Source organism: Silene latifolia, chromosome 10, assembly GCF_048544455.1.
Source record: "Silene latifolia isolate original U9 population chromosome 10, ASM4854445v1, whole genome shotgun sequence".
Lineage (NCBI taxonomy): Eukaryota > Viridiplantae > Streptophyta > Magnoliopsida > Caryophyllales > Caryophyllaceae > Silene > Silene latifolia.
Genome location: NC_133535.1, coordinates 3104447 through 3120915, shown reverse-complemented (window position 1 = coordinate 3120915; position 16469 = coordinate 3104447).

The following is a 16469-nucleotide window of genomic DNA, read 5'->3' as shown; positions in this document are numbered from 1 at the left end:
TTCAAGGGATGTGTACCTGGTCTCTGCCGGCAGCAGAGACTTGCTCACGTAGTATACTGGCTTCTGCTCCTTTTCTTGCTCTCTAACCAGGACAGCGCTTACTGCCACCTTTGTGACGGCTAGGTATAGGAATAATGGTTCTCCTGGGTTCGGCTTTGATAACGATGGCGGGTCTTTGAGATAATGCTTGACTCTACGAAGGCTTGCTCGTGCTCAGGGGTCCACTCAAACTTCTGGCTTTTCCTTAGCACGTCGTAAAATAGCCTGCATTTGTCTGAAGATCTTGAAATGAAGCTGTTCAGGGCTGCTATCTTTCCAGCTAGTCTTTGAACATCCTTAGGTTTCTCTGGTGATTTCAGCTGTAAGACAGCTTTGATCTGCTCGATGCTGGCTTCTATCCCTCTTTGAGTCACGATATAGCCCAAGAACTTGCCAGAAGATACCCCGAAGGTGCATTTAGATGGGTTTAGTTTCATCTTGTATTCCCTGAGGGTGCTGAATGTTTCTGCTAGATGCCGCATATGATCTTTAGCTTTTTCTGACTTCACCACCATGTCATCAATGTACACCTTCATGGTTTTTCCTATTTGCTCTTTGAACATGCGGTTAACCAGCCTTTGATATGTGGAGCCTGCGTTCTTTAGGCCGAATGGCATGACGTTGTAGCAATATATTCCTCTCTCGGACATAAATGCGGTCTTCTCTTGATCTGCAGGATCCATCTTGATCTGATTGTATCCACTCCATGCATCCAGAAATGTTAGCATCTCGTGTCCAGCTGTTGCATCTACCATTGCATCAATATGAGGCAGCGGGAATGGATCTTTGGGACACGCTTTGTTGAGATCAGTGAAGTCCACACATACTCTCCACTTCCAATTATTTTTAGGCACCACCACTACATTAGACAACCATTCTAGGTATTTCACTTCTCTTATCTTCTTTCTTTGCCAAGTGAGTGTCTACTTCCTGGTTGATTACCTTATTTCTTTTCTCACGCAAACTTTCTCCTTCTCTGCTGGATGGGTTTACACTTTGGGTCCATGCTAAGCTTGTGTGTTATGATGGATGGATCTATTCCTATCATATCATTGTGTGACCATGCAAAGCAATCCATGTTATCTTGCAAGAACTTGACTAGATGCTGTCGTAAGCTTCCTGTACATCCTGCTCCAATGAGCACGGTTCTTTCCGGGTGCAGCCTGTCCAGGTTGATCTGATCCAGTTCTTCTGCAGGGGGTTCTACGTATTCGTCCTGGATAGACTGCTTCTGTAATTGCTATGCGGGGGGGCTGGTAGTGCACTTGAGTGCCTTCTTATAGCAACCTCTAGCTTCCTCCTGATCTCCTCTTATCGTTTCTACTCCCCACGGGGTGGGGAATTTTATGCACTGGTGGTACGTTGAGGGGACTGCCTTCATTTGGTGCAACCATGGTCTTCCTAAGATGACATTATAAGTAGAAGGGCCATCTATAACCAGGTACCTGACTTGCTTGTTGACTCCCCCCACATAGGTTGGGATGATTATCTCACCTAGTGAGTCGGTCATTTCTCCCCTTTGAAGCCTACTAGCGGAATAGACTTCTTCTACAAATCCTTCTCATTTGAATCCCATGTTCTCTATAGTTTTCAGCATGATTAAGTTGACCGAGCTTCCTGTATCTACCAAGACCTTTCTGACTGTGCAATTGGCCATTGATAAGGTGATAATTAGTGCGTCATGATGCTCTCGCGCATCGTATGCATCTCCTTCATCAAAGCTGACCATTTGGAAGGTCACCGTGAGAAATTCTCGCACGAATTGGTGGCCTGTCTCCTTTGGTCTCTCGTAGCGTGTCTCTTGGCTGCTGAATATGTCAATCCGCTTAAGTCCGAGCCACTTTGTTATCACGTTTATGATTTTGGTGCATGTGGGTGGGTCTACAGGCTTGGCGGAGCCTACCTTATCCTGCCGCTTGCCCCCACGTGGTAATAGGTGGCTCAGCTTTCCTTGTTCGTACAGGCGCTTGATCTCTCTTCTTAATGTGTAGCAATCCTCAGTGTTGTGCCCAATATCAAGGTGAAATTCACACTTCTTCTTGCTATCCTTTCTCCAGGCTTGCTCTCCTTGCGGTGGATTGGGCCACCCGACTCCATCTCCCATCTCCTTAGTGCCTTCAAGATTCCTCTCGACACCGTAGTGAATCCATTATTACGCCAGGGTGGGGAGTATCCGGTTTTCCTCGATTCTCGTTGACTCCCCTCCCATATGGTCCGTATCTCTCGTCCTTCTTCTTTGGTGGTTTGCTTTCTTCCGATTTCTCCACGGCTGAAGTACTAGAAATATTGGGTGTGCTCTGTAAGCTGGCTCTGGCTAGAATATCTTCCTCCAGTCTGATCGCGGTAGCTGCCTTTTCCTGTACTGCTTCGAAACTATGACAGGGATGCATAGTCAGCTGCTTGTATAGGTCGAAGTCGTGGTGGAGGCCTCTTCTGAAGGCTTCTACTGCCGTTGAGACATCACACTCTCGTACTGCTACCTTCTCATTGTTAAATCTCGTATTGTATTCTCCAATGCTCTCTCCTGCCCCCTGGACGATTCTGTATAAGTCTCCTGCGTGCTTCTGTGGCTTTATGCTGCTTGCGAACTGTTGAGTAAATACGTTCACTAACTCAGCAAATGTAGATATCGACCTGTTAGGCAGGCTCACAAACCATCGAAGTGCTGGTCCCGTTAAGGTGGACCCGAACCCTTTGCCCATGCAAGCCTCCTTGACCTGCCCTATAGCTGTTACCGTCATCATTTTTTGCTTGTATTGGCTGACATGATCAAAGGGATCTGTTGTGCCGTCAAAGAGAGGCATGTTTGGATTTGTGAATCCCTTTGGCATGGCTGTGATGGATATGGTGTCCACGAATGGTGAGTCGGCATAGCTGTCTAGAGCTGCCTTCTCGAGTGGGGGTGGTAGCCCTGGAACTCTGCTCAGCATCTCCTTTTGCTCCAATCGCGATTAGTTATATTGGTGAACTGGGGTCCGCCTTTGTCGCCTATCGCATATGTCCTCCCGATCGGGTTCTTGAAGATTCGATAAGTTCCAACAGCCGGGGGGTTATGGTAACGATTGTCCCCTCCGCCGTTCACTTTTTGGTTTGACTCGGATCCGCTACAGTGTCGATCGATTCTTTGCAGGATGGCGTGGGGAGGCCACTGTTTGTATCTCTACGTGACTAGGCCGCTGCCACTATCGGTGTGAGGTATCCTAATCCTCGTGGGGTTATTCTTCCATCTGACGGTATCGTAGCTAAATCCAATCTTGTAATTATTTCAGCTGGTATCTGCCTGATGCTCCTTGTGTCAGATCTACTAAGGGAGATCTTCCTTCACTGTCTGTTCATTTGGGGTGTTGACTCTTTGCTTTAGGAGATCAATTTGTGCCCAGAGCTCTCTGTCTCTCCTCCATACCTCAGCATCCGCTCTCCTTTGGTCTTCTCTCATGTTTTCCATAGCTTTCTGAAGATTTTCCACGCCGGCGAGCAGGATCTGTGTGGGACTGGGTGGCGGAGTGACGCCTGAGCTTGATGTTCCTTTGTCTGATCTGGACTGCGCTGAGACAGCAGGGGTCTTAGGAGGTAAGGTAGCTTTTGTTGTTGGTATGACTCTTGAGGTATGTCCGGGAGCCTACGTGGCCACTGTTGATGTTGGATTTTGAGTAGATGGTGGTGGTGGCGATGGATACCTGCTCCCTGACATGGCTTCAGATGCTTGCTTTTCCATTGTATATCTAGGATATCAACGATTGACAACCACAATGCCCCACGGTGGGCGTCAAACTGTTTAGGTCTTTTTTACCTAAGTCGATTTAGGGTCAATGTAGTCTATATTCGTTGGTTGGTTGTATGGTGATTCGTATGTTGATAAGTAAACGGAAAATAAAGTGCGTAATGTAAATTGACACGTGAGATTTTGGTGACGCGGAAAACCCAATGTGGGAACAACCGCGGGAGGGACGGTACCCTGCCAAGTATTGCACTATATGAATAGGAGGATGATTACAATTATGGTACGAAGCTAATCCTGCTGGCCCTGGGTGTCAGGCCTACAAGATCAAGAATGAACGTGTATTATTTGCCGAGATGTGATCTTGAATGTTGATGTACGAATGCGGGTGTTTTATGTCTTGAATATGATGTTGAATGAACGGATGAGTGAATGAATGTCCTTCTTGATTTTCTTCCTTTGCTATTTATAGGGTAAGAACCCTAGATATACTCTACCTCGAATATGGAAAGAGAATATTATTTCCATAAAGACATCTTTCCAAACCCGGACTCTTTCGCCAATTCTCCCCGATCTCCCTAACTTCTCCCTAACTTCTCCCTGACACTTCTTTCCTTAACACGGGCACTTTCTATGATGGGCTCTTGATCCTTCTCAAGCCCATTCCCCCTCCTCCTGACCGCGGGCTCCCTTCCTCCTCACCTCTTCTTTATAATCTTTATTTTATTAAGTGGGCTTTCTTTATTACGCTATTTTTAGCCCAAACAACAGGTTCCGGTAGGGATTCCGGGGTCCCGGAATAAAATTCTCCGGAAATCACATAGAAAGTTACTCTGGTCAGATAAAGCGGCCACGCAAAGTTTAAGCACCAACGGAAGACATTTGGGGGTGCCGGTGTGCCACAAACCAGCATTCGCCGAAATTCGGATTATCGTGAAAAATATGTTAAAGCTCGTTATTTGAGGCTGAAATCGAACAGGTTGATTCCTGAAATCGAACAGGTTGATTCCTGAAATGAGCTCGGACGCGTGATTGAAAAATAGGGAGAAAAAGAAACAGGTTCCGGTACGACCTTCCGAACTGCTGAAATTGAAGTGTATAATACACGGTTTTTCGGGATTCCGGGGTCTTGGAATAAAATTCCCCGAAAATCACATAGAAAGTTTCTCGGGTCAGATAAAGCGGCCACGCAAAGATTGAGCACCAACGGAAAACATTTGGGGGTGCCGGTGTGCCACAAACCAGCATTCGCCGAAACTCGGATTATCGTGAAAAATGTGTTAAAGCTCGTTATTTGAGGCTGAAATCGAACAAGTTGAATCCTGAAATCGAAAAAGTTGATTCCTAAAATGAGCTCGGACGCGTGATTGAAAAACAGGGAGAAAAAGAAACGGGTTCTGGTACGACCTTCCGAACTGCTGAAATTGAAGTGTATAATACACGGTTTTTCGGAATTCCGGGATCCCGGAATAAAATTCTTCAGAAATCACATAGAAAGTTCTTCTGGTCAGATAAAGCGGCCACGCAAAGTTTGATCACCAACGGAATACATTTGGGGGTGCCGGTGTGCCACAAACCAGCATTCACCGAAACTCGGATTATCGTGAAAAATATGTTAAAGCTCGTTATTTGAGGCTGAAATCGAACAGGTTGATTCCTGAAATCGAACAGGTTGATTCCTGAAATCAGCTCGAAAGCGTGATTGAAAAACAGGGAGAAAAAGAAACAGGTTCCGGTACGACCTACCGAACGGCTGAAATTGAAGTGTATAATACACGGTTTTTCGGGATTCCGGGGTCCCAGAATAAAATTCTCCGGAAATGACATAGAAAGTTCCTCGGGTCATATGAAGCAGACACGCAAAGTTTAAGCACCAACGGAAGACATTTGGGGGTGCCGGTGTGCCAGAAACCAGCATTCGCCGAAACCCGTATTATCGTGAAAAATGTGTTAAAACCTCGTTATTTGGGGCTGAAATCGAACAAGTTGATTCCTGAAATCGAACAGGTTTTTTCCTGAAATGAGCTCGAACGCGTGATTGAAAAAAGGGAGAAAAAGAAACATGTTCCAGTACGACCTTCCGAACGGCTGAAATTGTAGTGTATAATACACGGTTTTTCGGGATTCCGGGGTCCTGGAATAAAATTCTCCGGAAATCACATAGAAAGTTCCTCGGGTCAGATAAAGCGGCCACGAAAAGTTTGAGCACCAACGGAAGACATTTAGGGGTGCCGGTGTGCCAGAAACCAGCATTCACCGAAACTCGGATTATCGTGAAAAATGTGTTAAAGCTCGTTATTTGAGGCTGAAATCGAACAGGTTGATTCCTGAAATCGAAAAGTTCGATTCCTGAAATGAGCTCGGACGCGTGATTGAAAAACAGGGAGAAAAAGAAACAGGTTCCGGTACGACCTACCGAACGGCTGAAATTGAAGTGTATATAATACACGGTTTTTCGGGATTCCGGGGTCCCAGAATAAAATTCTCCGGAAATGACATAGAAAGTTCCTCGGGTCAGATGAAGCAGACACGCAAAGTTTAAGCACCAACGGAAGACATTTGGGGGTGCCGGTGTGCCAGAAACCAGCATTCGTCGAAACTCGGATTATCGTGAAAAATGTGTTAAAACCTCGTTAATTGAGGCTGAAATCGAACAGGTTGATTCCTGAAATCGAACAGGTTTTTTCCTGAAATGAGCTCGGAAGCGTGATTGAAAAACACGGAGAAAAAGAAACAGCTTCCGGTACGACCTTCCGAACGGTTGAAATTGAAGTGTATAATACACGGTTTTTCGGGATCCGGGATACCGGAATAAAATTCTCCGGAAATCACATAGAAAGTTCCTCGGGTCAGATAAAGCGGCCACGCAAAGTTTGAGCACCAACGGAAGACATTTGGGGGTGCCGGTGTGCCACAAACCAGCATTCGCCGAAACTCGGATTATCGTGAAAAATATGTTAAAGCTCGTTATTTGAGGCTGAAATCGAACAGGTTGAGTCCTGAAATCGAACAGGTTGATTCCTGAAATGAGCTCGGACGCGTGATTGAAAAATAGGAAGAAAAAGAAACAGGGTCCGGTACGACCTTCCGAACGGCTGAAATTGAAGTGTATAATACACAGTTTTTCGGGATTCCGGGGTCCCGGAAATAAATTCTCCGGAAATCACATAGAAAGTTCCTCGGGTCAGATGAAGCAGACACGCAAAGTTTAAGCACCAACGGAAGACATTTTGGGGTGCCGGTGTGCCAGAAACCAGCATTCGCCGAAACCCGGATTATCGTGAAAAATGTGTTAAAACCTCGTTATTTGGGGCTGAAATCGAACAGGTTGATTCCTGAAATCGAGTAGGTTTTTTCCTGAAATGAGCTCGAACGCGTGATTGAAAAAAGGGAGAAAAAGAAACAGGTTCCAGTACGACCTTCCGAACGGCTGAAATTGTAGTGTATAATACACGGTTTTTCGGGATTCCGGGGTCCTGGAATAAAATTCTCCGGAAATCACATAGAAAGTTCTTCGGGTCAGATAAAGCGGCCACAAAAAGTTTGAGCACCAACGGAAGACATTTAGGGGTGCCGGTGTGCCAGAAACCAGCATTCGCCGAAACTCGGATTATCGTGAAAAATGTGTTAAAGCTCGTTATTTGAGGCTGAAATCGAACAGGTTGATTCCTGAAATCGAAAAGTTCGATTCCTGAAATGAGCTCGGACGCGTGATTGAAAAACAGGGAGAAAAAGAAACAGGTTCCGGTACGACCTTCCGAACGGCTGAAATTGAAGTGTATAATACACGGTTTTTCGGGATTCCGGGGTCCCAGAATAAAATTCTCCGGAAATGACATATAAAGTTCCTCGAGTCAGATGAAGCAGCCACGCAAAGTTTAAGCACCAACGGAAGACATTTGGGGGTGCCGGTGTGCCACAAACCAGCATTCGCCGAAACTCGGATTATCGTGAAAAATATGTTAAAGCTCGTTATTTGAGGCTAAAATCGAACAGGTTGATTCCTGAAATCGAACAGGTTTTCTCCTGAAATGAGCTCGAACGTGTGATTGAAAAACAGGGAGAAAAAGAAACAGGTTCCGGTACGACCTTCCGAACGGCTGAAATTGTAGTGTATAATAAACGGTTTTTCTGGATTCCGGGGTCCCGGAATAAAATTCTCCGGAAATCACATAGAAAGTTCCTCGGGTCAGATAAAGCGGCCACGCAAAGTTTGAGCACCAACGGAAGACATTTGGGGGTGCAGGTGTGCCACAAACCAGCATTCGCCGAAACTCGGATTATCGTGAAAAATGTGTTAAAGCTCGTTATTTGAGGCTGAAATCGAATAGGTTGATTCCTGAAATCGAACAGGTTGATTCCTGAAATGAGCTCGAAAGCATGATTGAAAAACAGGGACAAAAAGAAACAGGTTCCGGTACGACCTTTCGAACTGCTGAAATTGAAGTGTATAATACACGGTTTTTCGGGATTCCGGGGTCCCGGAATAAAATTCTCCGGAAATCACTTAGAAAGTTCCTCTGGTCAGATAAAGCGGCCACGCAAAGTTTGAGCACCAACGGAAGACATTTTGGGGTGCAGGTGTGCCACAAACCAGGATTCGCCGAAACTCGGATTATCGTGAAAAATGTGTTAAAGCTCGTTAATTGAGGCTGAAATCGAATAGGTTGATTCCTGAAATCAAACAGGTTGATTCCTGAAATGAGCTCGGAAGCGTGATTGAAAAACACGGAGAAAAAGAAACAGCTTCTGGTACGACCTTCCGAACGGTTGAAATTGAAGTGTATAATACACGGTTTTTCGGGATCCGGGGTACCGGAATAAAATTCTCCGGAAATCATATAGAAAGTTCCTCGGGTCAGATAAAGCGGCCACGCAAAGTTTGAGCACCAACGGAAGACATTTGGGGGTGCCGGTGTGCCACAAACCAGCATTCGCCGAAACTCAGATTATCGTGAAAAATATGTTAAAGCTCGTTATTTGAGGCTGAAATCGAACAGGTTGAGTCCTGAAATCGAACAGGTTGATTCTTGAAATGAGCTCGGACGCGTGATTGAAAAATAGGAAGAAAAAGAAACAGGGTCCGGTACGACCTTCCGAACAGCTGAAATTGAAGTGTATAATACACAGTTTTTCGGGATTCCGGGGTCCCGGAAATAAATTCTCCGGAAATCACATAGAAAGTTCCTCAGGTCAGATAAACCGGCCACGCAAAGTTTGAGCACCAACGGAAGACATTTGGGGGTCTCGGTGTGCCACAAACCAGCATTCGCCGATACTCGGATTATTGTGAAAAATGTGTTAAAGCTCGTTATTTGAGGCAGAAATCGAACAGGTTGATTCCTGAAATCGAACAGGTTGATTTCTGAAATGAGCTCGGACGTGTGATTGAAAAACAGGTAGAAAAAGAAACAGGGTCCGGTACGACCTTCCAAACGGCTGAAATTGAAGTGTATAATACACGGTTTTTCGGGATTCCGGGGTCACGGAACAAAATTCTCCGGAAATCACATAGAAAGTTCCTCGGGTCAGATAAAGCGGCCACGCAAAGTTTGAGCACCAACGGAAGACATTTGGGGCTGACGGTGTGCCACAAACCAGCATTCGCCGAAACTCGGATTATCGTGAAAAATGTGTTAAAGCTCGTTATTTGAGGCTGAAATCGAACAGGTTGATTCCTGAAATCGAACAGGTTTTTTCCTGAAATGAGCTCGGACGCGTGATTGAAAAACAGGGAGAAAAAGAAACAGTTCCGCACGACCTTCCGAATTTGAAATTGAAGTGTATAATACACGGTTTTTCGGGATTCCGGGGTCCCGGAATAAAATTCTCCGGAAATCACATAGAAAGTTCCTCGGGTCAGATAAAGCAGCCACGCAAAGTTTAAGCGCCAACGGAAGACATTTGGGGGTGCAGGTGTGCCACAAACCAGCATTCGCCGAAACTCGGATTATCGTGAAAAATGTGTTAAAGCTCGTTATTTGAGGCTGAAATCGAATAGGTTGATTCCTGAAATCGAACAGGTTGATTCCTGAAATGAGCTCGAAAGCGTGATTGAAAAACACGGAGAAAAAGAAACAGCTTCCGGTACGACCTTCCGTACGGTTGAAATTGAAGTGTATAATATACGGTTTTTAGGGATCCGGGGTACCGGAATAAAATTCTCCGGAAATCACATAGAAAGTTCCTCGGGTCAGATAAAGCGGCCACGCAAAGTTTGAGCACCAACGGAAGACATTTGGGGGTGCCGGTGTGCCACAAACCACTATTCGTCGAAACTCGGATTATCGTGAAAAATGTGTTAAAGCTCGTTACTTTAGGCTGAAATCGAACAGCTTGATTCCTGAAATCGAACAGGTTATCGAACAGGTTGATTCCTGAAATGAACTCGGACGCGTGATTGAAAAACAGGGAGAAAAAGAAACAGGGTCCGGTACGACCTTCCGAACGGCTGAAATTGAAGTGTATAATACACGGTTTTTCGGGATTCCGGGGTCACGGAACAAAATTCTCCGGAAATCACATAGAAAGTTTCTCGGGTCAGATAAAGCGGCCACGCAAAGTTTGAGAACCAACGGAAGACATTTGGGGGTGACGGTGTGCCACAAACCAGCATTCGTCGAAACTCGGATTATCGTGAAAAATGTATTAAAGCTCGTTATTTGAGGCTGAAATCGAACAGATTAATTCCTGAAATCGAACAGGTTGATATATGGAATCAGCTCAGACACGTGTTTTAAAATCAGGTAGAAAAAGAAACAGGGTCCGGTACGACCATCCGAACGGCTGAAATTGAAGTGTATAATACACGGTTTTTCGGGATTCCGGGATCCCGGAATAAAATTCTCCGGAAATCACATAGAAAGTTCCTCGGGTCAGATAAAGCAGCCACGCAAAGTTTAAGCGCCAACGGAAGACATTTGGGGGTGCAGGTGTGCCAAACCAAAGATTCGCCGAAACTCGGATTATCGTGAAAAATGTGTTAAAGCTCGTTATTTGAGGTGAAATCGAACAGGTTGATTCCTGAAATCGAACAGGTTGATTCTGAAATGAGCTCGGACGCGTGATTGAAAAACAGGGAAAAAAGAAACAGGTTAAAGTCTGACAACCATCCGAACAATTTGAAATTGAAGTGTATAATACACGGTTTTTCGGGATTCCGGGGTCCGAAATAAAATTCTCCGCAAATCACATAGAAAGTTCCTCGGGTCAGATAAAGCGGCCACGCAAAGTTTGAGCACCAACGGAAGACATTTGGGGGTGCCGGTGTGCCATAAACCAGCATTCGCCGAAACTCGGATTATCGTGAAAAATGTGTTAAAGCTCGTTATTTGAGGCTGAAATCGAACAGGTTGATTCCTGAAATCGAACAGGTTGATTCCTGGAATGAGCTCGGACGCGTGTTTGAAAATCAGGTAGAAAAAGAAACAGCGTCTGGTACGACCTTCCGAACGGCTGAAATTGAAGTCTATAATACACGGTTTTTTGGGATTCCGGGGTCCCGGAACAAAATACTCCGGAAATCACATAGAAAGTTCCTCGGGTCAGATAAAGCGGCCACGCAAAGTTTAAGCACCAACGGAAGACATTTGGGGGTGCCGGTGTGCCACAAACCAGCATTCGTCGAAACTCGGATTATCGTGAAAATGTGTTAAAGCTCGTTACTTGAGGTGAAATCGAAACGCCTTGATTCTGGAAATCGAACAGGTTATCAAACAGGTTGATTCCTGAAATGAACTCGGACGCGTGATTGAAAAACAGGGAGAAAAAGAAACAGGGTACGGTACGACCTTTCGAACGGCTGAAATTGAAGTGTATAATACACGGTTTTTCGGGATTCCGGGGTCACGGAACAAAATTCTCCGGAAATCACATAGAAAGTTCCTCGGGTCAGATAAAGCGACCACCCAAAGTTTTAGCACCAACGGAAGACATTTTGGGGTGCAGGTGTGCCACAAACCAGGATTCGCCGAAACTCGGATTATCGTGAAAAATGTGTTAAAGCTCGTTAATTGAGGCTGAAATCGAATAGGTTGATTCCTGAAATCGAACAGGTTGATTCCTGAAATGAGCTCGGAAGCGTGATTGAAAAACACAGAGAAAAAGAAACAGCTTCCAGTACGACCTTCCGAACGGTTGAAATTGAAGTGTATAATACACGGTTTTTCGGGATCCGGGGTACCGGAATAAAATTCTCCGGAAATCACATAGAAAGTTCCTCGGGTAAGATAAAGCGGCCACGCAAAGTTTGAGCACCAACGGAAGACATTTGGGGGTGCAGGTGTGCCACAAACCACTATTCGTCGAAACTCGGATTATCGTGAAAAATGTGTTAAAGCTCGTTACTTCAGGCTGAAATCGAACAGGTTGATTCCTGAAATCGAACAGGTTGATATATGGAATCAGCTCAGACACGTGTTTGAAAATCAGGTAGAAAAAGAAACAGGGTCCGGTACGACCATCCGAACGGCTGAAATTGAAGTGTATAATACACGGTTTTTCGGGATTCCGTGGTCCCGGAACAAAATACTCCGGAAATCACATAGAAAGTTCCTCGGGTCAGATAAAGCGGCCACGCAAAGTTTAAGCACCAACGGAAGACATTTGGGGGTGCAGGTGTGCCACAAACCAGCATTCGTCGAAACTCGGATTATCGTGAAAATGTGTTAAAGCTCGTTACTTGAGGCTGAAATCGAACAGCTTGATTCCTGAAATCGAACAGGTTATCGAACAGGTTGATTCCTGAAATGAACTCGGACGCGTGATTGAAAAACAAGGAGAAAAAGAAACAGGGTACGGTACGACCTTTCGAACGGCTGAAATTGAAGTGTATAATACACGGTTTTTCGGGATTCCGGGGTCACGGAACAAAATTCTCCGGAAATCACATAGAAAGTTCCTCGGGTCAGATAAAGCGGCCACGCAAAGTTTGAGCACCAACGGAAGACATTTGGGGGTGACGGTGTGCCACAAACCAGCATTCGCCGAAACTCGAATTATCGTGAAAAATGTGTTAAAAGCTCGTTATTTGAGGTTGAAATCGAACAGGTTGATTCCTGAAATTGAACAGGTTTTTTCCTGAAATGAGCTCGGACGCGTGATTGAAAAACAGGGCGAAAAAGAAACAGGTTCCGGTACGACCTTCCGAACGGCTGAAATTGAAGTGTAATAAACGGTTTTTTGTGATTCCGGGGTCCCGGAATAAAATTCTCCGGAAATCACATAGAAAGTTCCTCGGGTCAGATAAAGCAGCCACGCAAAGTTTGAGCGCCAACGGAAGACATTTGGGGGTGCAGGTGTGCCACAAACCAAAGATTCGCCGAAACTCGGATTATCGTGAAAAATGTGTTAAAGCTCGTTATTTGAGGCTGAAATCGAACAGGTTGATTCCTGAAATCGAACAGGTTTTTTCCTGAAATGAGCTCGGACGCGTGATTGAAAAACGGGGAGAAAAAGAAACAGGTTCCGGTACGACCTTCCGAACGGCTGAAATTGAAATGTATAATACACGGTTTTTCGGGATTCCGGGGTCCCGGAATTAAATTCTCCGGAAATCACATAGAAAGTTCCTCGGGTCAGATAAAGCGGCCACGCAGAGTTTGAGCGCCAACGGAAGACATTTGGGGGTGCAGGTGTGCCACAAACCAGCATTCTCGGATTATCGTGAAAAATGTGTTAAAGCTCGTTATTTGAGGCTGAAATCAAATAGGTTGATTCCTGGAATCGAACAGGTTGATTCCTGAAATGAGCTCGGAAGCGTGATTGAAAAACAGAGAGAAAAAGAAACTGGTTCCGGTACGACCTTCCGAACGGCTGAAATTGAAGTGTATAATACACGGTTTTTCGTGATTCCAGGGTCCGAAATAAAATTCTCCAGAAATCACATAGAAAGTTCCTCTGGTCAGATAAAGCAGTCACGCAAAGTTTAAGCACCAACGGAAGACATTTGGGGGTGCCGTTGTGCCACAAACCAGCATTCGCCGAAACTAGGATTATCGTGAAAAATGTGTTAAAGCTCGTTATTTGAGGCTGAAATAGAACAGGTTGATTCCTGAAATAGAACAGGTTGATTCCTGAAATGAGCTCGGACGCGTGATTGAAAAACACGGAGAAAAAGAAAACGACTTCCGCATTACGACCTTCCGAACTATTTGAAATTGAAGTATATAATACACGGTTTTTCGGGATCTGGGGTACCGGAATAAAATTCTCCGGAAATCACATAGAAAGTTACTCGGGTCTGATAAAGCGGCAACGCAAAATTTGAGCCCCAACGAAAGACATTTGGGGGTGCCGGTGTGCCACAAACCAGCATTCGCCGAAACTCGGATTATCGTGAAAAATATGTTAAAGCTCGTTATTTGAGGCTGAAATCGAACAGGTTGATTCCTGAAATGAGCTCGGACGCGTGATTGAAAAACAGGGAGAAAAAGAAACAGGGTCCGGTACGACCTTCCGAACGGCTGAAATTGAAGTGTATAATACACGGTTTTTCAGGATTCCGGGGTCCCGGAACAAAATTCTTCGGAAATCACATAGAAAGTTCCTCGGGTCAGATAAAGCGGCCACGCAAAGTTTGAGCACCAACGAAAGACATTTGGGGGTGCCGGTGTGCCACAAACCAGCATTCGCCGAAACTCGGATTATCGTGAAAAATATGTTAAAGCTCGTTATTTGAGGCTGAAATCGAACAGGTTGATTCCTGAAATCGAACAGGTTGATTCCTGAAATGAGCTCGGACGCGTGATTGAAAAACAGGGAGAAAAAGAATCGTGGTCCGCACGACCTTCCGAACTATTTGAAATTGAAGTGTATAATACACGGTTTTTCGGGATTCCGGGGTCCCGGAACAAAATTCTTCGGAAATCACATAGAAAGTTCCTCGGGTCAGATAAAGCGGCCATGCAAAGTTTGAGCACCAACGGAAGACATTTGGGGGTGTCAGTGTTGCACAAACCAGCATTCGCCGAAACTCGGATTATCGTGAAAAATGTGTTAAAGCTCGTTATTTGAGGCTGAAATCGAACAGGTTGATTCCTGAAATCGAACAGGTTGATTCTTAAAATGAGCTTGGACGCGTGATTGAAAAATAAGGAGAAAATGAAATAGGTTCCGGTACGACCTTCCGAATGGCTGAAATTGTAGTGTATAATACACGGTTTTTCGGGATTCCGGGGTCACGGAACAAAATTCTCCGGAAATCACATTGAAAGTTCCTCGGGTCAGATTAAGCGGCCACGCAAAGTTTGAGCACCAACGGAAGACATTTGGGGGTGCCGGTGTGCCACAAACCAGCATTCTCCGAAACTCGGATTATCGTGAAAATGTGTTGAAGCTCGTTATTTGAGGCTGAAATCGAACAGGTTGATTCCTGAAATAGAACAGGTTGATTCCTGAAATGAGCTCGGACACGTGATTGAAAAACACGGAGAAAAAGAAACAGCTTCCGGTACGACCTTCCGAACGGCTGAAATTGAAGTGTATAATACACGGTTTTTCGGGATCCGGGGTACCGGAATAAAATTCTCCGGAAATCACATAGAAAGTTCCTCCGGTCAGATAAAGCGGCCACGCAATGTTTGAGCACCGACGGAAGACATTTGGGGGTGACGGTGTCTCACAAACCAGCATTCGCCGAAACTCGTATTATCGTGAAAAATGTGTTAAAGCTCGTTATTTGAGGCTGAAATCGAACAGGTTGATTCCTGAAATCGAACAGGTTGATTCCTGAAATGAGCTCGGACGCGTGATTGCAAAATAGGGAGAAAAAGAAACAAGGTCCGGTACGACCTTCCGAACGGCTGAAATTGAAGTGTATAATACACGGGTTTTCGGGATTCCGGGGTCCCGGAACAAAATTCTCCGGAAATCACATAAAAAGTTCCTCGGGTCAGATAAAACGGCCACGCAAAGTTTGAGCACCATTGGAAGACATTTGGGGGTGTCGGTGTGCCACAAACCAACATTCGCCGAAACTCGGATTATCGTGAAAAATGTGTTAAAACTCGTTATTTGAGGCTGAAATCGAACAGGTTGATTCCTGAAATCGAACAGGTTGATTTCTGAAATGAGCTCGGACGCGTGATTGAAAAACAGGTAGAAAAAGAAACAGGTCCAGACGACCTTCCGAACTATTTGAAATTGAAGTGTATAATACACGGTTTTTTGGGATTCCGGGGTCCCGGAACAAAATTCTCCGGAAATCACACAGAAAGTTCCTCGGGTCAGATAAAGCGGTCACGCAAAGTTTGAGCACCAACGGAAGACATTTGGGGGTGCCGGTGTGCCACAAACCAGCATTCGCCGAAACTCGAATTATCGTGAAAAATATGTTAAAGCTCGTTATTTGAGGCTGAAATCGAACAGGTTGATTCCTGAAATAGAACAGGTTGATTCCAGAAATGAGCTCGGACGCGTGATTGAAAAACACGGAGAAAAAGAAACAGCTTCCGGTACGACCTTCCGAACGGCTGAAATTGAAGTGTATAATACACGGTTTTTCGGGATCCGGAGTACCGGAATAAAATTCTCCGGAAATCACATAGAAAGTTCCTCCGGTCAGATAAAGCGGCCACGCAAAGTTTGAGCACCGACGAAAGACATTTGGGGGTGACGGTGTCTCACAAACCAGCATTCGCCGAAACTCGGATTATCGTGAAAAATGTGTTAAAGCTCGTTATTTGAGGCTGAAATCGAACAGGTTGATTCCTGA